The sequence below is a fragment of the Balaenoptera physalus genome (assembly GCF_965194825.1).
Source record: "Balaenoptera physalus genome assembly, chromosome: 16".
In the NCBI taxonomy this organism is placed as follows: domain Eukaryota; kingdom Metazoa; phylum Chordata; class Mammalia; order Artiodactyla; family Balaenopteridae; genus Balaenoptera; species Balaenoptera physalus.
Window position 1 is genome coordinate 38,133,379 of NC_138898.1, and position 21,851 is coordinate 38,155,229.

The following is a 21,851-nucleotide window of genomic DNA, read 5'->3' on the forward strand; positions in this document are numbered from 1 at the left end:
AATAGCGGGAGAGGAGATGGATAATCAAAGGCCCTGATCATCAAAGGCTGTGAACCACAAGAAGATTGCAGTGGGTTGCCTGTCAAGAATGTTAAGGAGGGAATGGCAAGGTCAGCCTTAGGCTTTTCTTCAAGTTTTAATAAAGTTGGAATTAGACTGAGGCTATGTATGGGTTTGGATATTTGCAGAATATTCCCCTTTATTTCTAATTAGACTTCGGTTATAAACAATATAAGCTTTCATAGTTTCAAAATACTTTTAAGTTTTTTGTTTTGTTTATTTGTTTGTTTTTGAAGGGTCCACTAAGTACCTTGGAAGAGACAATAAAATACATGGCTTAACCCCAAAAAGATTGGGTAGAGGCTAAACCCAGACTTGGGATGTAAGGTTGGGGGAGACTTTGATTAGCGAATCATACTTGGGGGTCCCTGGTAAAATAGGTTAAGGAAAACATGAGTTAGACAAGGTTAAATTTCTTTTCTGTGGGACTTCTTAGAGCCTTGAAAGCATTCATGTCTGTTGTGAACCTTTATGATTAAGGCATGCAGCGTGTGCCACACTTGTTTCACCACTAAGGAAGCTTCACTCTGGAAATAGACATTATAGTCTGGCTGAGAGCTTGTTATCTATTGCCACAGTAATGCTGCATAACAAGCAACTATAACATCTCAGTGGAATACAATAATAAAAATGTATTTAGCTTGCAAGTTTGGGGGGTTCAGCTGATCTTGATCTGGACTTGGCTGATTCCAGCTAATCTCACTCACGTGTCTCTCTCTGGTCAGGTATGGATTGGGCAGGCAGCTCTTCTGAGCTGGGCTGGGTTTGCTCACATGTCCGGGAGTTCAGCTGGCTATTGGATGATCTAGGATAGCTTTAGCTAGGAAGACTGGGGTCACTTGTCTCTGCTATATATGGCTTTCATTCTGAGGCACGCTAGACCTAGCATGTTCTCCTGGCCATGACAGAGGAGCAAGAATGAGAGCGGAGCCAGCAGTGCATGTATTTTTCAGCATTTGCTTGTATTGTGTTAACATCTCATTGGTCAAAGGAGTCACAGGCCAGTCAGAGTAGGAGGACACTGCAAGGTTACATAGCAGAATGTAGATACAGGGAAGGAGAAGACTCAGGCTCTGTTTGCAGTCAGAACCCTGGAACCCAACTTGAGAATTGCCTGTTGAGATCACAGTCAACTGAGAGTGAGGAATGAGGTCAGACTTTTCAGTATGCCATGGCCACAGACTGTACTTTTAGTTCTGATAAGCAATCTCACAGATAGATGTCTGGGCCAGGTCAAGTGAGAGAGAGTTCATCTGGTTCCCCACAGGACTTCTATTATCTTTCTGTGGAATCATTTCAGGGCTGAAAGGATTGTGGTCATCAGCTAGTTCTAGTTGCATTATGTTGGAAATGAATAAACAGAGACCCAGAGAGGTTAACTGGCCAGCCTAAAACCACTTAGCTAGCTAGAAGCCAAGCTGAACCTGGAACCCAGATGTTCTCTCAATCTCATTGCGTTTTAATAACCTCAAAGAAACTGTGTTTGGGGTGAAGGGGAGGTGGTGGAAGGGACTGAAATTGTGTTTGCAATCATTGTATATGAACAAATCACATTCCTTCTGGAGGGACTATAATAAAAGTAATTTTTAAAATAGATGATAGATGTCTTTGGAAGGACAAAGTAGATAGTTAAAATTTGAGTTGCTGAATACTGTGACTGGAGGTTTTTTTTTTTTTCGGAGGAAAACTGAGGTGTGGTTTGAAGTGGGAAGGGCCCTTGGTTGGGTAAGTCATTTCATTTACTACAGCCTTTGTTTCCCCACCTGTGAACATTAGAAAAGGAAAGCAAAATGAGGACTGCTTCACAAATTGGCACGTGGTCTTTGCACAGGGGCCATGCTAACCTTTGTATTGTTCTCGTTTTAGTATCTGTGCTGCTGAAGCAAGCACTGACGGGAAATCCTTGGTGATATGTTTTTGTTTTCGGGGTTTTCTCTCCTCCGCTCCCTCCACACTCCCAAGGATTTCTGCTGCAGAGGACTTCCGAGAAGAGAGGAAAGAATTTGTATTCTAGCTCTTACTTTGTCAAACAGCAGATAGAATCATGAAGGCAGATCTAGCCTTCCAGAATAGGAGCTACATTAACACCTAATTTAGCCGACAGGGGTGGGGAACAACTTATTCTATATAAATCAAATTTTGCTCATGAAATTTTACCCAGTTAAGCATTATCAAATAAACTAGATATTTTTATGACGGAAATACTTCCACAAATATTATGTATATTCCCCTGATTTACTAAACAGAAAACAATGGAAACTTCGCACCCATTTAGACATCAGTTATCGAACTGTGTGGTAATACAGCAACATGCCTTGTAAAGAGCCATGTAGTGAAAGGCATTTTCTATTGTTATTATTTGTGTTTGCTTAAGGACTGCTGGAGTATGTTGGACTACTTGCCATCAAACTGAGTTTTGACAGACATACTTTTTAAATTCTTTTTTTTTTTTTTTTTTTTTGGCGGCGCCAGGAGGCTTGCGGGATCTTAGTTCCCCCACCAGGGATCGATGGAACCCAGGCCCCCTGCAGAGGGAGCGTGGAGTCCTAACTACTGGACCGCTAGGGAAGTCCGACTTTTTAAATTTTTGTATTTTATTTTCAGAGTGTTTCTCCATACTTCCTTATTGTCAGTTGATTAGCTGCATTTTGGGTCTGCTCAGATAGATTTGTTCTCAGATCCATTCTTGACTGTTTCCTGTTCCTCTCCATGTTGCAAGGAACCACATTTCCCAGGCTCTCTTGCCCTCTGGTGTCCAAGGGGAGACGTAAGGGTATCTCTCCGGGCCCCTTTCTGCTTTCTTTGGTATCTCTAGGAACAGCTGTGTCTCTTCCATAGCTTCTGCTCCCACCAAACTTCTTCTTTTTCCACAGCAGCCTATCCTGTTCTAGTCTCGCTGGTTGTCCCCAGTCTCTGGGCTCTGATAACACCTCTTCCTTCCATCATCCCTCCTGCCTAGGCAAGCTAGCAGTTCTCCACGGGTGCTGGTCTCTGGGCTGCCTCCCTGTTCCCTCTGTGGCCTCTCAGCCATTCCATCACTCTGTAACCATGCTCTTGGCTTGAAAGATCTGGAGTATTTCTGTTTTCTGGTTGTCTTTGACGGATAACAGAGGTTGTCTTCTCTTGCAGCTCTTTCTCTCATTCTAATTTGCTTCTTGCCATCTACTCTGAGGACACCAGCCAGCCAGCTTAACCAGTTTACTTTATTGGACATAAATATGCAAACCTGACTGAGCACTAGAGCAGAATAATCTAGAGCCTGGGCTCTGGCAGCACAATGTTTGGGTTCCAATCCCAGCCAGATCACTCATTGGCTGTGTGACTGGGCAACTTTCTTAACCTTTCTGAGACTCACTCTTTTCATCTGAAAGATGAAAGTAATTGCAGTACCTATGCTGTCTCTTAAGGGCAACACCTATGGAGGGGAAAGGAAGGATGTGGGATTGGGCAGGGGGAGAAGCTGGGCTGCGATGCAGTCTTAACAGCAGCCTCAGTCAACCCCGCAGGGAGCTCTAAAGCGGGTCGGGCCTTTATTCACTGATGTTGACTACTGGAGGCCGCTGACAGGGGGTGGTGCTTGACCTTGGGTGGAGCAGCTTTCTTCAGCTGAGGGCAGTTTTTTACATTATGCCGCAGCTCTCGGAGTAGCAGGGGAATCAGATCTTCAGTCCCCGGAAGGGTCTGGTCATTGCATCACCGTGTCCATCACACGTTGCCACGTGTGCAGTTGTGAAAGATAAATGGCTAATCCATGAGAAGTGTGTTGCTTGGTGCCTAGTGCTTGGTGAAGGCTCAACAATAGTAGGTATCACTATTGATGGATTCAATATAGAAGTCCAATAAGTGGTAGGTATTTGGAGAGTTTTTCCTGACTTCCTGTCCATGACCTCATCCTAGAGAGTCCAGGAAAAGCTGCATAAGTGGTCTGTGGGTAACTAAGGTGCTGTGGCTTCTACACATACACTATTAAACACATTTATATTTTTATACTAATGTTAATGTGGTATCTTTAAATATGGCTTACCCATAGGTTCTTTTTTTTTTTTTTAAATAAATTTATTTATTTATTTACTTTTGGCTGCATTGGGTCTTCGTTGCTGCGTGTGGGCTTTTCTCTAGTTGCGGAGAGTGTGGGCTACTCTTTGTTGCGGTGCGCAGGCTTCTCATTGTGGTGGCTTCTCTTGTCGTGGAGCACGGGCTCTAGGTGTGCGGGCTTCAGTAGTTGTGGCTCACAGGCTCTAGAGTGCAGGCTCAGTAGTTGTGGCGCACGGGCCCAGTTGCTCCGCGGCATGTGGGATATTCCTGGACCAGGGCTTGAACCCATGTACCCTGCATTGGCAGGCGGGTTCTTAACCACTGCGCCACCAGGGAAGTCCCCCATAGGTTCTTATATCTTTATTTTCCGAGGTATTCAGGTATTTAGCATCAAATTCGATAGGCATTAATACGGCCCTTGCTTTTTGAACACTTATGATGTAGCCATGGGGCTAAGCATGCATTATCTCATCAGTTCTCAGGACAACTCTCTGGGTGCTGAGATTCCCGCTTAACGGTGAGGACCCGAGGTCAAGGAGGTTAAATGATCCGCCCGAGGTCACCCATTCAAGGAGTGGCAGCTAAGTTCCCCCACCAGGGCTGCAGCCCCAGACTCACATGCGCCTACGCTTTCAACTACACATTTTCACAATTTAAACAGCAGTAGGGGAAACCTTCTCCTCTGAAAATAACTCTAGCACAGTGTAGGTGTTGTTTTGGTAGAAACATTTCAGCTGCTGCCATAAAACTCGTCTCCCAAATGGCTCTGTGAGAGCAAAGCTGGGCAGACTCTGCTTGTGTTTAAGAAGCGAGCCTTATGGCTCAGCCACAACACAAATGATTTGTTTTCCTGGCCCTGTTGGCGAAGTGATTTAATTTCTGGATTTCCCTGAGGAAAAAGCTGTAACAAATAAATTTCTTTGTAATTGGATGTTTAAAGAGGAGCCACGTGGGAAAGTCATGATGGGAAGCCAGGTACGTTTTCATTCACTGAGTGATGCAATGAGCAGGGCAGGGACGGGGAGGGGGGTAAGTGCATGGGTAGAATTCACTAGGTAGTGTTACTTCCTAATATTTGGCTCTCTGCTTTTCATCAAGAAATGATTATTATAATCATCTAAAGCCCCACAAGCAAGGTGGGTGTTTAGGAAAGTGGGTGTTCATCATTGTTGTTGGAGAACAGCAAGTTAGGTCACATTTCTTTACATCTGAATAGAAGTAATGCCTCTTTTTCTGTAGAAAAAAAATACTTTTTCAAAATTGGGTGTATGGTACTAATGAGAAGTCTAGGAAGCTGTAAGGCCAGGGATTTCTAAAAGTGTGTTCTGAGGATCTCTATTTCTTGGATATATCAGTTAGGATGGTTTGGACCATCTATAGCAAAAATGTAAAGTGACTGTGACATAAAATATAATATAACGGTGAAAATCATGCAAAAAAATTCAGAGTTAGGCCCTCCGTGATTTCACAGTATTGTCAAGAGTGCAGGCTCCTATCTTTCTGTCCTATCCTCCTAATCCTGTGGCTTCCATTTTCAAGGTCACTCTGAGGCCAGTTTAGTTTTGGCCACCATGTCTGCAGTCCAGATGGGCAACAGAAGGGAGACCTCTTTGTGGAGGCAGCTCCCTCAGTTTCTGCAGCCTTCCTGGAAATTCCATAGAACACTTCCATTTATATTTCATTGGCCAGTATGTGGTCACATGATCAGACCTAGCTGCAAGAGAGCCAGGAAATGTAGTGTTTAGTTGAGCACACTTGAAGCTGTCTTACTGATGATGAAGAGAATGGATATTGAGTAATGACAAGCAATTTGTGCTACATTTTGGACTGCAGTACAAATGCCTTCACCAAAAATTTAGACATGTCGGAGTTAACATTAAAAGGTGACTTTTGTTGGTGTGTGTCATCCACATAATCCTCAGCGTCTTTAGTGGGCTGATGTGCATCAGAACATACAGAGCTCCGAAATGTGCTTGACTCTGGCCCCCTTTTCTGGAGGAAATAGTATTTGAGAAGCACGCTTTCTTCATGTCATTCAATAAATACTGATCAACTATTGTGTGCCATGCACTGTGCCAGCCCTTACCAGTGTCTGGGACCTACATTTCCCACATTTATTTGATCACCACCTCCTCTACTCCCCGCCACCCCACCCCCGCAATGTAAAGCTTATTAATACCTCAAGGAGGAACTAGTTTGCTAAATATTTACCCGGAGGTGCTCATTGTAGGGGAAACCTTCGTGCCCAGCACAGGGATTGAAAGAGACACATGTCTGTATCAGTTACCTATTGCTGGGTAAAACCCACCTCAAAGTTCAGTACCTTAAAATGATACACTTTTATTATTGCTCACAAATTCATGGGTTGGCTGGGTGGTTCTTGTGGCCTTGGCTGGGGTCACTGGGAGCACATCTGTGATCACTTGTTTGGGTGCAGCTGGGGGCTGGCTGGTCTCAGAGGACATCGGTTGGGACCCTGGGATTTCCTCCACGTGGTCTCTTCATCTGCAGCTGGCTGTCCCAAGTTTCTCACGGTGGTCAATGGTCCAAGAGAAAGAGTAGAACTGCATGAAGCCCCTTGAGGCCAAGGTTCTGATTAACACAGCCTGACTTCTGCCAAAACAAATCACAGGATTGGCCCAGATTAAGTTGGGGATATACGCTCCATCTTTTGTTGAAAGGAGCCGTAAGGTCATATTGCAAAGGGTGTGGAGAGCTAAAGAAGGAGAGAAACGGAGCCATTTCAACAATCAATCTGCTAGTGTCCCAGGGAGGAGAAGTTTAGCCTGTAAGATACCTGATCCTTTCTGTACTTTTCTCCTTCGCTCTTTTCACCTAACACACCCAGTCAAAATGGGATTAAATCAGTTGTCTTTGCCTGCCTCACTGTGTTGAAGTTCCCAAAGCTCAGTCACCAGCTGGTGGGTAAGACTTTAGAGTAGGTGGGCTCTGCCATGGGTCCTTTTGTTCTTAATCTTCAGTTTGTTTCAGGTGTTGCAGAGGGGCAGATCTGATGCTACTTCTTGATGATACATTCTGTAATGTTGGGCATGTTACAACCCTCTGAAACGTGCAGTCACCTCATCCATTAAAAGGGTGCATGGTGATCCCTATCTCAGTGTATTCAAGAAATTATCTGAAAGTCGCATACGACCATTGCTCATAATACCTAACGCTGACGTGGTACTAACACTGTGCTGGGTGCATTTCTCCACAAACCTGTGAGATACGTGCTCTGATGATCCCATTCATAGTTAATGCTACTGAGGCATGAAAAGGTTAAGTAACAAACCAAGGTGATGCAGACCCGAGGTTTGCACCCAGGCACCAGGCGGCTGGTCCTATCTCACAGTCAGGCCGAAGAATTGCCTCTGAAGTGTGAGTCACTTAAAAATGAGAGAAATAAAGGTCTAATTTTGACAGAATTGAGAGGGATGGGAACATGACTTAGGTTTTTAAAATTAAGTTTGGATTCTTAGTACAGAGCCTGCCCTGACAATTTACATACCTATTTCTTGCAGGTACATTTGACATTCAAAAGCAATCAGATTGTATTCTCTGTTCTTTGAGGGATTACTGGGTTCTGTGCATCTTGAAGGTTACATTTGCAATCAGCATTAATTTCATTGTTAAGCATTTTCCTTCACATTAGTTACAGGGTCCTTTCTTTTTCTTTTCGTTTTTTCTTCTTTTTTTAAGACTAGTTGGGTTCTAGTGTAGATGATAAGTTGTGAGATTAGGTGGGACAACTCACTCAAGTTCATTGTTCAAGAAGCCGTATTAGCTGCAGAGAGTGAACTCAGAGCTCGGCTGAACTGTGTGGGTTGCTAATCTAGTGTCACAGAGCAGTGTGCTCTGTTCTTCCCCATTTTAGTCCAAAATGCCCCTTGAACTGGATGGAGTGGGTGAAGAAGGCACAGGATGTTAACTGAGAGTGATTCTCCCACTACATTTTATGATTCACTCAAGGGAGTCACACTAAACTACATGAACAAAGGGAGGAATTCCCCTGGAAGCCAAGGTCAGAGAAAATCATATGAAGAAAAAGATAAGTGATGTCCATTTGCTTTTCTATTTGTCTTAGTCCGTTCAGGCTGCTATAACAACATACCACGAACATGGTGGTTTATAAACAACAGACGTTTATTTCTCACAGTTCTGGAGGCTGGAAGTCTGAGATCAGGGTGCCAGCAGGGTCCAGTGAGGGTCCTCTCCTTGGTGCAGACATTCCTTGTATCCTCACATGATAGAAAGGGCTCAGGAGCTCTCTGGAACCTCTTTTATAAAAGCAGTAATCCTATCCTCCACCCTCAGGACCTAAGCACCTACCAAACGCCCTACCTCCTAATACCGACATCTTTGGTATTTCATGAATATTGGGGGCACACAAACATTCAGATCATAGCAATATTCAAGCAGATTTTTAAAAAGTCATTGCATGTAGAGTGGTTATAATTTAAACAAAAAGTCATTTATTGGAGCAATATTTATGAAAAGAGAGCAGTTCTTGGGATGCTGCATAATGATGCAGAATGTTAAAATGTTGGTTGGAGGACCCACGTGCCTGGTTGTAATTACATTTTGGTTGGTGTCATATGGATAAGGAATGGCAGCCTCTTTTTTAACTCTTAGTATATTGAAATATTGGGATCTTTAAGTAGAGAGGAAAGGAAACTATAATGGAATTCAAGACACTGCACTTGATTTTCTGGCTTCCAGGGGATCACATGGGTTTAAAACACTCCTTAACTGGCTGCATTTTTAATTATAGGAAAACAGAAGGAGCTTTTCCTTTCACCTATACAAGATCCCATGAAGAAATCTCTACCTTATCTTGTAATTCACAGGCCAGAGGATCGAGTTTGAATAGATCATTATTTACCCAGATGTGTTTATAAAATACTAGTAATTTCACTAGTAATAACTAATTTATATGGAATTCTTGCTATATGCCGTGTACCATTTTAGTGTTTTACTTGTAATAACCCCTTTATCCTCACAATAACCCTTTGAAATAGATACCATCATTACCACTATTTTACAAATGAGGAAACCAAGGCACAGAGATCTTAAGTAACTTGCCTAAAGTTACACAGCAAGGGAGTTGCAAAGCTAAGATTCAAACCCAAGCCGTTTTAATCGGTACCCTACAACATTCCCCAAGTATCAGTCATTCACTTACCACCTTCATGCTTTTTGCCATGATTGTATTCTCCTTCTATTATTATTTCATGTTTTCTACTTTTATTTAACTGCAAATATAAATGTATTTAAAAAGGAAATCTTCAATCATTACCTTAAGTGGAAAACTATCCTGTGCCACAAATAGTAGAGATAGCCAATAAAAATTAGAAAATGAAAACCAAATAGTGTCATTCAGTCCTAAGTAGATGCCAATGCCTGCTGAAACCCAAGGCAGAGACCTGCCTTCACTGTACTGAGAGAGAGAAAGAGGAGAGAGAAAAGCAAAGGTTAGAGTGAGTTTGAAGACAAAGTTGAGGCTGTCTCTCTCTTTTTTTTTAATATATATTTATTTATTTTTGGCTGTGTTGGGTCTTCGTTGCTGCACGCGGGCTTTCTCTAGTTGCGTGAGTGGGGCCTATTCTTCTTTGCGGTGCACAGGCTTCTCATTGCGGTGGCTTCTCTTGTTGTGGAGCATAGGCTCTAGGCACGCAGGCTTCAGTAGTTGTGGCATGTGGGCTCTAGAGCGCAGGCTCAGTAGCTGGGGCTCACGGGCTTAGTTGTTCCGCAGCACGTGGGATCTTCCGGGACCAGGGCTCGAACCCTTGTCCCCTGCATTGGCAGGCGGATTCTTAACCACTGTGCCACCAGGAAGTCCTGAGGCTCTCTTTGATGTTATCACAAGGGGTGTGTGTGTGTGTGTGTGAGAGAGAGAGAGAGAGATGGAGAGCCAGCTTTCTTGATTCCGTGTTACACTCTGGGAATCACTTGTCTAAAATATGAAGATATGGTGCTATCTTCAGAATTAGGGAAAGTGAAGCGGAGGATGTTGAGATGAATTCAGGCCTCTAACAGTTCAGCCAATGCAGACAACGGTACTGTCTGAATTACTAACCCTAAAGTCACTCGCTAGTTCATCTGGTCCCTAGACGATCCTTTCAGGTTGCTTTGTGGAAAGGACTATGGGTAGTTTTTACCAAAGTTATTATCTATAGAAGAAGGTCTAGTTACCCCTGAGTTTTAAACCAAACTATTAATACTTAGAAAATGACCTTAAATTAAGCCTTGCTTCAACCTTGACACATACCTAGTGGTTTGAAACTTTAGAGAATCTTAGGTCTCTTTCAAGGACATACTGGAGATCATTGGAATGGTGTCCCTTTCTTTGTTAGTAGGATAACATTCTCTTTATATATATATATCAAGAGTATATATATATATATATATATATATATATATATATATATATATATATATATGCTCTCCATCATTAATTTAGGGTTATATTTTGATTATGGTGAGAAAAGCAGAAGGGATCTTTTCATCTCCCAGTTTAGCATACATGTTGAGACTCTGTGTTTTCATGTAATGAAGAGGGATCTTCCTTTTAATTCACGGGCCTCTGTAAAAGCAATTCATAGACATCAGCAAGACTCATCAATGTTAACAATAAATTAATCTGCATCTGAAGTTTTTACTGATTATCTGATCACATAATTTCCACATATTCTGATTACATTTTTCAGATGCTTTACACATTATATGAATTCTTAATCAAGATGATTCTATAAGCAGTGCCCTTTCTATATAAGGTGAGCCTTCTCACAGAGAGAGTGCAGCTTGACGAAAGGTTTAGCAGAAGATGGTGAATGAAACTGGCTTCATCTTGCCCAGCATCCCTATTTCCATTTTTAAATATTAATATAGCTGCAAATAGGCAGCATGATATTAAACATAACTTATGTGGCTGGTGAACTATTACAACTGTTTGCTGTTCAGTGTGCTGGTGAACTTCAGAAAGCTTCTGATGGATGTTAGGCCTGGTTAGTTGCTCAGGGTTAGGGAGCAGAGGTGGGCAGCTTGGGGAAGGACAGGTGAACATCTACCTGCACTAAAGCTGCTATGGATTGTGTCTCCAAGGGACTGCTACTCCAATCCAGCCAGGACAGTGTGGTGGGCTGGATGGGCTGCTGTTCGGTGGCAAAATAGAGAACACCTTCATTTGCAGGTTTATCTGGTGGTGCTGTGATGGGCTTCATCTGATCAGTAAATTGTGGCCAGGGCGGATCTCTAACAGTTCTACTGGGGTTTATCTATCTATCTATCTATCTATCTATCTATCTATCTATCTATCTATCTATATCTATAGATATATTTTATTGAAGTATAGTTGATTTACAATGTTGTGTTAATTTCTGCTGTACAGCAAAGGAATTCAATTATATTTATAAATATATAAATTCTTTTTTAATATTCTTTTCCATTATGATTTATCATAGATATTGAATATAGTTCCCTGTGCTATACAGTAGGACCTTGTTGTTTATCCATTCTCTATATAGAGGCTTACATCTGCTAACCGCAACCTCCCGGTCCATCCCTCCCCCAGTTCCCCTTGGCAACCACCAGTCTGTTCTCTATGTCTGTGAGTCTGTTACTGTTTTGCAGATAAGTTCATTTGTGTCATGTTTTAGATTCCACATATAAGTGATATCATATGGTATTTGTCTTTCTCTTTCTGACTTACTTCACTTGGTATGATAATCTCTGGTTGCATCCATGATGCTGCAAATGGCATTATTTTGTTCTTATTTAGATGCAGCCTGTGGCTAGGTTTTAGAAACCAGAACTAGCTCTGGAAATACGTCCTGGTTTCAGGAATAAGATTAGTGAGGGTCGGGGTAGTTAGATTCTCAAGGGCATGGACCACGTCTGTTTACTCACCAGTGTACACCTGGCATCTGACACAGTACTGGGTGCATGGCAGGCACTCAGGATTTAAATAACATGTCGAATCAATGAGGGAACAGAGTTAAATTGGGCAACTGATGTTTCTGGCATCATATCATTTTTGCTTGGGGACAGGAAACCACAACAAAACTGGTGTGTGTGTGTGTGTGTGTGTGTGTGTGTGTGTGTGTGTGTGTATTAGAGCTTCCTTAAGAAATAAAATCAATTTCAGTTTTTGGAACTGAAAAAGAATACAGAGAGTTATCTTGGAGTGAGTGGCTGGTTTCCCACAATAAGTTTCCCTGATTGAAAAAGATATCTCCAAGCTCTTTCAGAGACAGAGAAAGAGATAACTGATGACTCCTGTCCCTTTCCTTTTTGTGTCTGTGCAGGAAGAAAGAGCCTGCCAGGATTTAGAACAGAGAGAAGCCATGTGGAAAACAAATAGTTTTCTTCTAGACTGTGGGTCTCGAGGATTAGTAGAATGTACGAGGAAATAAGGTTCTTTCTCTTGGGAAATTACTAATGCTGGCAGCTTGAAATAGCATGAAAAAGAGTTTCAGTAGTGGCAGGTCTTCAGATAGTTCGCTGGAGAGAAGAGGGGCCCAAGTTGAGTGAAAGCAGAAGGAAAGTCATGTTACGTTAGTGAGTAGTTAAAACAACGCAGCCTGGAGCAGAAAGGCAGCCCCCATGTTCTTAGCACCTACTATGCATCAGGCTGTGGGATATACATATAAATATTAACTATTTTGAGACAGCTGTTATTGGAGATGTCTTATATTTTTCAGATAGATGCTATTATCCCCATTTTACACATAAGGAATCTGAAATTTTTAAGGAGGTCTATGATCAGTCCAGAGACACATTAACAGCTAATATGTGTAATGGGGCTAAGGTTTGAACCCAGACCTGTCTGATTCAAAAATCCAAGTTCTTTTCCCAGGTGAAGCCATTCCTTGCCTTTCTTATAATTGTATTCTATATTTAGCAATTATCTCAAGTGGTTCATAGCTTTTACCAATTTTAAAGGAAGAGTTCTATTTTTATAGGGAAGGTAATGTTGGATTGCGGACTCAATGTTTGGGTTTTCAGCCAGCTATGCCTGGGGGGTGGGGGGAGTCGTGGTGACGGTTGGGGGAATATCCAGGTGGTCCAAATCCTTGATATTCAAAGCATGCCCCCCGGACCAGCCACAGCAGCATCACCTGGGAGCCTGTTAAAATATAGGGTCTCAGGCCCCACAGCCAACCTCTCAAATCACAGTCTGCATTTTTCAACAAAATCCCCAGGTGATCTGTGTGCATGTAAAAGTTTGAGGAGCTCTGGTCGAAATTACTGTGATTCCAAAGCAGCTGAGTGGTTGGCATATTATGTGAAAGCAATGATACTAGATAGTGACAGTAATAAGTTATTATCCCAGTTTATTGAGTACTTACTGTATACCAGATGATACGTTAAGAGTTTTATGTAGATTTTCTTATTTAAAAAATTTCATTAACCTGTGTAGTGGTGATTTTTGTTCCTCTTTTAGAGATGAGAAATCTAAACCATAAGGAGGTTAAGTAACTTGTCCAAAATTAAATAACTCTGATGCCAACTCCGGTGTGTCCGATCCCAACCTGTTGCTGTCCAGCTTAACTACAAACCAGGAGCCCCTGATCACTGGTGTCTGACTGGTGATGATAGGGAAGTTTGAATTACAGCACAGAACACTGCCAGTTTACAAATCAAGTTCTGTGAAATGAATTTTACTTTCTTGACTCGAAATGGTAAGACAAAAATAAGGTTATCTTTCTTGAATAATATCTGGCATTGCTTATGCCATGTGTTGTCTATTTTGTTTTTCTTGGAGTAGAATAAATTTTAGACAAAAGAACTTAGGAAGCATTTTTATTGTTCTGTGGATTCTGTTCTAACTTTAAAGATAACTACCTTTTTTACTTTTTACTGATAATTATTAGTAAGATACGATTCAATAGTCCTAACCATGTTGATAGACTGACTTAATACTGATAATCAGTAATGCAGTAAAAGATGTTGAACGCAGCTAGCATGAAGAGTTAGAGGAACATTGTTGAGTGCATAAGTTCATGCGATAGTTTTTGTTGTTTATTTCTTCACAGAGTGCTCCTTTTTTTTGTTTTTGTCAGATCTTTTTGTTTCATGATTCCCTAGGTGGATGATGCATGTGGACTGAATCGGCAGTGTTTGTTAGAATGTCATTACTATGCTTTAAAGTAATGTTCTCTGCTAATTTGTCCTTTGTTCCCTGGAACAGTGAGCTGACTGCCGTGAGTTTACTGGGTTGTGGGCTTTAAACTTTCTCTTTAACAAGGTTGGGAGGACCAAAGGCACTGTTGTTTTGGTCTTCGATCCATAGACTTTTGGGAAAAAAAGGATGCAAGAAATATGATTTTTGTGTGTTTTCGGGATTTGGGGGAGAGGAAGAACGGAAAGAGGCAGATCTGCCTGAACCTAAACGTTTTCTTGTTCATCACGTCGCAGTAAAAGAATATGCTAATCCTTTCTTAAATTTCTAGATAATCATAAATAGATTTAATATACTATTAAGACCTACTAGGAGGAAAGATGCTATAGAAGTATATTAAAGGCAATTGGAAAGGATGGCATTTACTTTGGAAACACAACCTTTATTCATGTTCACTGCTCCTATAGTATTTAATTGTAGTAACACTGGTGTATCTTGTTGAGGTTGCTTACCTGGCAGTGTCAAGTATATAAAGCTGTCTGTACCAACTAATTAAAAAAAAAAAGCTAAAATATAAGCCTTTTCTCGTTCTCAGTAAAAATTTTTATATCCTTACTTTACCATTCAAAAAGGCTGTTTTGTAAATTCACAGACCTTTCCAGTAGTGTGCTGGTAAATGTTTAACAGCTGGCTCCGAGAAGGGGGAGGGAGAAGAAGCTTGTTTTGTATTGTCTGCTGATTGCTGTGGTGTAAATACTCCCACTGTGACCCGAGATGGGAAGAAATACACCCAGCTGTCTCCTGCAGGAGGTGCAAGTCGGCTCAGCACACCAGTGATTTAAGCACCAGGAGATTTGAAAGGGAAGAGGCAGTTAGAGGGAGACAGAGGACAGACAGGAAAACTAAAGCATGTAGAAAACAGTAAGAAACTTAGAGCAAGTTGGGAGGTGCAGGGTTCTGTTAAAGGACTTTGAGTATAAGTGTCTATTCTTTTCCCTGAAACGGTGGAGATGAAAAAAAAAAAAATTACTAACAGTGGGGGAAAACTTTACTAAAAGTAGGAAATGGCTGTAGGCCAAAAGACTGAAGAATATCTGCCAAATTTGGTGACCTTTGGAGCAAATCCAAGGAATATCAAAGTATGTCTCTCTTAAAGCCCCAGGAGGCAGAGGCTCTGTAAGACCAAGGCAGAAAGCCTTTACTTGGAAGAGAGCTTGGAGGTACAGGTGGGTCTCCGGGGATGCAACCCTTGTTCCTGGTTTGATGTTTTCTTTGTTTCTTGATTATGCAATATCCTCCATGTTTCTTCTTTTTTTTCCTTCTATAATTTAGGTTTATATTGTGATCTTTACTTGCTTGTGGTAATAAATTATATTACTTATTATTTTTATATTATCAAGATTTATAATATTTTCTTTTTTTAATAGTTACTGTACCTTTGTTTTTTCCAGCTTTATCGAGATATAATTGACATATAACATTGTGTAAATTTAAGGTATATGAGTATGACATGATGATTTGATATACATATATATTGTGAAATGATTACTACAGTAAGGTTAGCACATTCATCACCTCACAGCATTACCTTCTTTTTTAATTGAAATTTAGTTGATTTACTATGTTGTGTTAGTTTCAGGTGTACAGCAAAGTGATTCATATATATATATATATATATATATATATATATACTCTAACTCAGTGGTTGGAGTTTGTATTTTTCTAATGCAACCTTGTGACATAATTTTTTTTATAAGCAATTTTATTGCTATTTTACAGATGTAGAAATACCATCCCATGTCTTCTGGATCACTTCTTAAGTAAAATATTTTTCTCAACCTATTATACTGGTCTCTTCAGTAGAGTATTATACTTATGTCTGCCTTTATTCAGTAGAATCTGTATTTATGAACGAAAGACATAGTTCTTAAATTATGTTAAATATCTTATTAGAAGCATTAGGGGAATATACCTCGTTTTAGAAAGAAGTCCGTCTTTAAAGGGACATGATTTGGAAAAATAACTTGTGTGCCGTAGTTTATTCTGGAGTAGTCAGGGCGGATGAATGAGGGGTCATTGTGACAATTATCTCAGTGGAGCAGCTGTGAACTGCCAGTCTATCCTGAAAACCTGCTTTTTCACCTAAATGAGAACGGCAGGATGGATGTCCAGGGATTGCTGGGAGCGCGCAGGGCTCCGGGATTTGAGAGGAGAGGAGGCGTTGGGGGGGAGAGGTAGTCAGGTTTTAGACCTGCTTTGCTGGAGGCACACAACTCAGTTTCTTCCTCTTGAATCACGTGTAAAGTGGTTGAAATGTGCACATATGGGTGCGGTTGGTATGGCGTTTAGGTGGTGGTTACTCCTGCCTTGGCATCGGTATTTTGGCTGGGGTGCCCACTCTGTAGGATACATTGGCTTAATCTTCATCCCTGAGGTCTGACGTTCAACTTTGGAGGGCAAATGGGTGACCTGGTACAGCCGCGTGCCCACCAGAGCAGCTGCAGGGGCTCCAACAAAGTGTCCGACTGCTTGAGGCCGGATACCGTGCTGTCAGCTCGTTTTCTAGCATATGAGTGGAAAGAAGGAGATGCCCATTAAATACACGGATAGTCTGCTTCTGTTCCTCATGTTTCTCTTTGGAAAACACATTTACCGTTTAATAATATTGCATAATCTAGAAACTGATCACACTGGAATTTCATAGAGGTTAGTATAATTTGGAGGTAGACAGGAAGCCTAATATGTAATGGCTTTTCTAAGTGCTTTGAAAACTCATCATAATGTCAGGTGTGTTGCTTAAGAATTGGCAAGTGGAATCTAAAGTTATTAGCACTTCCCAAATCTGTCTCACAAAATACGATTCCCTCTGGATGCCCCTCAAATAAAGGGTCCCATGGTTAAATAATTGGGAAAAAATGCATAAAATGTTTCTTTTAATATATGGATGATGAACATGAGCATATTAAAAACAGAAATTCTGCTGTGTAGGAGTCTGTTGACATTAATATAGGTTGACCACCCTGAATCTACTCTTGGAACCTTGTTTTGTAAAACATTTTACATTCTCTGGCATATTTGGGAAAAAGCTGATTTTCATTTTATTTTGTTTTATTTTTAGCTGTGCTAGCACTTGCGGGCGGATAAATCAGGAGACGTATAAGTGTGTGTGTATGTGTGTGTGTGTGTGTGTGTGTGTGTGTGTGTTAGTACCTTAATTTGATGTAGAATTAAAATACTCTTGAGATATATTTCTAGGGCCAAAGTCTCCACATTTTACTATCTTTGCAAAGGATATGATCTCCAGATCTCACTTTAGATATTAGTTCTTATTTATTTTTCTTTAGATCAGCATTACTTGTAATTTAAAAGCGTAAAAAGTTTTCTTTCTTGGACACTGAAGGTGTTACGGAGGAGGAAAATAGGCAAAAGGTGGCAGCCAGATGGGGAAGTTGAAACAAAGATTCTCAGCAGCTCACAAGTTATTACAGTTCCTGAATGTGGTTAATCATTTAGGCCTTCCTTTAGGTTTATAGCTTGAATTTTCATAGCCTTCATTGTAGAAGAACCAAAGATTTATTTTAAGGACGAGTTCAGGTGTAGGTTTCAAATTTTCCTCTTCCTGTCGAGAAACCCCAGCCTCTGATCAAGTGGCACTTCTTGTTGGGTGTGAGGCCTCTTACTCATTCCCGGGCAGTTATTTGGCAAGATGCCAGTCAAAAGCATTTGCTATATTTGTCGTTGTGCTTGGAATAGTGAAAAGAGTCTTTCTCGGCCACTGTGTCTGGATATTTTGTTGTGGCTGTGGGCACTGTTTGCCCAGCCTCTCACTTTGTGGCCGTGGGTGGGACTCTGCAGGGAGGACCAGTATCCTTACATATGCTGGCTGCCTGGGGCTTATTCGTCCTGAGTCTCTTGCCCCCTCCTCCCCTTCTGGAAAGAGTGAGCTTATCCCAGACCTGTGATTGCCCTGCAGTTCTCAGCCTGCACCAGGCAAGCTCTCAAGAGCCTGTTTCTGACTGGGTGAAGTTTAAAGCCTACTTACTGCTTTTCAGGTAAGAGAACATACTGAAAACTGGCTTTATGAGCGGAAGTTAAGGTTTACCAAGGGAGGTCATTTTGGTAATTTTATGTTTTTTTTATAGCTTGTAGTAGGGCTGTCACAGTTTTATTTTTGTGGTCCCTGAAGGTAAGCAGGTACTGGTTTATGAAGTGGCAGAAAATACTTAAAAAGAAAATACTTGTTTGTTTTTAAATTTCTTAGACCATTCAGACTTTCCATGAAGATTATTTTATTTAGTCATTACTGATTTTTTTCTTTAGATTTTCTAATAAGGGAGAAACCTAAGACAAAATAAGATAACAAAGTATATTAGACACTATTGTTTTGTGGTAATTCTAGCATTAATTAGATACAGATTTATTTCGATGTCTCTTTTTATAAAATTTTCCTAAACTTGACTGGAACTCGAATAGATTTTTCAATAAGGCATTTGTCTATATGATTTGATTGGCTGGTAGGAGTTTTGTGTGTCTGTCATTTAGCATTTTTGCATATTTAAAGATTAACCACCTTTATAGGGGTATATGAGAAATCTCTGTACCTTCTGCCTAGTTTTGCTTTGAATGTAAAACTACTCGAAAAAATTAAGTCTAGCAAAAAAAAAAATCAACCTGTCTCTTGAAAATGTTTTCTGTGAATACCTAAATATGATGCAATATAGCACAATGTTAAACATTTTTCCATTATGCATGAATTATTAAAAAAACTGAATTACTTTTGTTTTCATAATTAGTAATGAAAGTGTGGGACAGATTTCAATGTCTTATATTTTGATTGCCATTTTAAAAAAAACTATATTAAGATAGGCAAAATGATTATTTTAAAAATTCTCTTCCTAAATAAGAAGTGAGAATGAAAATATACTTTGTACTTATTGTCTTGGAAAGTTGACTGGACAATATGTAAAATTCCATCCTGAAATAAAAGTGGGAATCCATAACTTAGAAAGTTGGTTTTTGGTATTTGGTAATCATATTTTTAAAAACCATTTTTCACATAGTTGCATATATTTACAGACAAAGAAATGATGTTGAAGTATGAAACTCGCAGTGAGTATGGAGTAATTGGCTTCAGATGATTTAGAAAAATCTTTCATATTTGTGTACTTTGTTTTGTTAGGAACCTCTTAGTATCTTTCAAGACATGTTATTATGAAAGAAAATGTAAAACCTTTAGTTTTGTGTGAACCATTGACTAGCCACAGATATTTGAGCATGAAACAGTTTCTATTACAATGGCTGAAATAAACAAAACATGGTCATTAAAATACACTTATTCTAGACAGATGTATATGTGATACATGAATAAAATGCAGCATTCCACATTCCGTGGCTGTTTTTAAGGGGGATGAAGAATCTTCCCAGCTGTCTTACAGCCGAAAGAGGGGTGGTAGCCTGAGAACTCCTCTGATAGTTACCTGTTGGAGAGAACATTTTATACCCTTTTTACATTAAAGAGCAATTACATGTGAAGTGATTCCCTCTCCAAAGATATATGGAATATTTCTAGACCCGTTGGAAAATATGAAACTTTCAAAGGTGCTCGCAGCAGGTTCCGATGTGTTTATTGCGATAGACCCTCCAGGGTGTCAGGGGTCCAGCAGCTCCCTTTCCCAGGTGGGGGTGAGGTCGCAGCATTGCAGGGAGGAAGCAGTCGTCAGGGGAAGGTGCTTACAGGAGACAAGGGGCCAACAAGGCTTCGTATGACTCTTCTGTGTACCTACACTTGTCCTCTGTGTCTGAGGTTAAAGCTGCTACTGGGAAGACCTAGGTCCCTGAGGCTGGACCTACAGGCTCATCATAAGATCACGCCACTTCTTTTCACACTTGAATGTGTGTATGAATCATCTGTGATTTGGTTAAACAGCAAATTCTAATACAGCAGGTGTGGGATGAGGCCTGTGACTCTGCATTTCTAATAAACTCCCAGGGACTGTCGATGCTGCAGGTTCAGGGACCACTCTTTGACTACCAAACACCTCCCAGATGATTATTTTGAACCTAATGGACACTGTCTAGTCAATGCCAAGCAATGAGTTTGTGAAGCAAATGACAGAGAATGTGATTGAGGTGAACTGACTAGCCTTAGACACCGGCCCTTCACAGGTGATGTAACAGGTGATGTGTCACCCGCTGTTTTCTGGGGAAGGAATGTGCGGTATCATAACCTCTGACGAGCCTCCACAGCTGTCCTTTCCGGGACCTGCCCCTTGCCTCTCAGGACAATCTCGCTCGAGTTGCCACAACTATCCGCTCCCTCCCTCTGCCCTTCAGGAGCCTTCTATGCATCTTGCTCCTGAGTCTTCTAACAGCATCCTCTGCCCAACCTGGCTTGCAGGTGCCCCACTACAGCTCAGTGGGAATTTAAATATAGAAACATTGTCCGTGGGGAGCTACTTCTCTCCCTTCCACGTAACACGCAATTTTCCAATGTAATCAACCAGTCTTGGGCAGTTGATTTTTTTAAAAAAAAAACTTCCATGTCTCAGCTTGTTAAATTTGTGCTTTGAGTTTTCAACATCAATATTCGGTCAGGGTCCTAGATACCCTATGAACTCTGGTAGGGAAGAAGTGGGCAGTGGGGCAAGTGGTGTGATACTCCAAATGCTTCAGTAATTTTATTCCCATTGTATTTTCTTCTCCAACCCTTTTTAATGAAAATTTCACACATATGGTAATTTGAAAGTTTTATAGTGAACAGCTGTATATCTACCACCTAGATTCCATAATTAACATTTTATTTCATTACGTCTATCTACCTATCCCTTTGTCCGTCTCTCACCATCTTATTTTTGATGCACTTAAAAATAAGCCCCAGGCATCAGTTTGCATATTGCAGCATTCTTATTATTAACTAGAGTTCAGTATTTGTTGACAGTGTTTCATATGAAATTTGCATACAATGAAATACACACATTGTACGTAAGTTGAGCTTCGACAAATGGATGCCCCGGTGTAAATCCCTGTCAGGATACAGAACATTACCATCACCTGAGAAAGTTCCCTCATGCCCCTTTTCGTCTCTTGTGTTCTTTTGTGAATCTTCCCAAACGAGGACTCATTGATCACAAATAGGTGGTTTGTGATTAGTTTATTTCTTGAAACTAAACTTTGATCAATTTTATTTCATGCAGGTTACTTTCATACTTAGCAATACATATTGTACAACACTTTCTAACAAGTTAGTATTTGGTTTGGACTAACTCATGGTGTTCTTATTCCTGACAAATCAGTTTTAACAACAGTCACTTAGAATACCTGGTTTTTCCTTGGCGCAGATTACTTGCCAATGACTTGGTTGATTCTTATATCAATAGAGATGCAGAGACCTGGGGGTGACCGTGTTTTAAGAGGTTCTTGGGGCCAATACACCTGGTTTCTCTGGATACAGAGACAAGAAAATCCTTTTTCAGGCCAGCTGTTTCCTGTGAAAATTTTATTCAAGGATGCCTTCACTTCATGACTGAGCCTGAAATGTATGTTGGTTCACACTGCTTCTCTAGGAAAAGAAAGCTCTGTTCCCTGTGATGATCTTTATTCCCGAGATATTCCATGTTTGCATTCAGCAGTTTGTGTC

The 21,851-nt window shown here is 40.8% G+C and overlaps 1 protein-coding gene across 5 annotated transcripts in view; it reads left to right on the plus strand.

Moving 5' to 3' along the window:
- Positions 1–21,851, plus strand: part of PLCB4 (phospholipase C beta 4) — a 422,682-nt gene that overhangs the window by 90,931 nt on the left and 309,900 nt on the right. The gene's annotated exons all lie outside the window — the stretch shown is intronic.